This window comes from Penaeus monodon, chromosome 24, assembly GCF_015228065.2.
Source record: "Penaeus monodon isolate SGIC_2016 chromosome 24, NSTDA_Pmon_1, whole genome shotgun sequence".
Taxonomy (NCBI): domain Eukaryota; kingdom Metazoa; phylum Arthropoda; class Malacostraca; order Decapoda; family Penaeidae; genus Penaeus; species Penaeus monodon.
In genome coordinates this window covers 29,990,166-29,990,427 of record NC_051409.1, presented here as the reverse complement: position 1 = coordinate 29,990,427, position 262 = coordinate 29,990,166, and positions in this window count along the sequence as shown.

The following is a 262-nucleotide window of genomic DNA, read 5'->3' as shown; positions in this document are numbered from 1 at the left end:
GCATTTACACACGCACAAAAGATATGTAACTAAATGTGCTAACAAGCGAACAAAAATGTAGAAGAACGAGCTATAACCGGACTTAAACACTGAAGAAGTATTATATTAAAAATAATGATAATAGAAAAAACATAAATAAAACAAAATGATAGGCTTTGGGGAAGGCAAGCCAGACCTTCAGTTTTCTTTTAGGGAGGAAAAAAAACAGCCCCCCCCCCCTCCCAATTGACGCCCCAGATCATATATACGTATATACATAAGG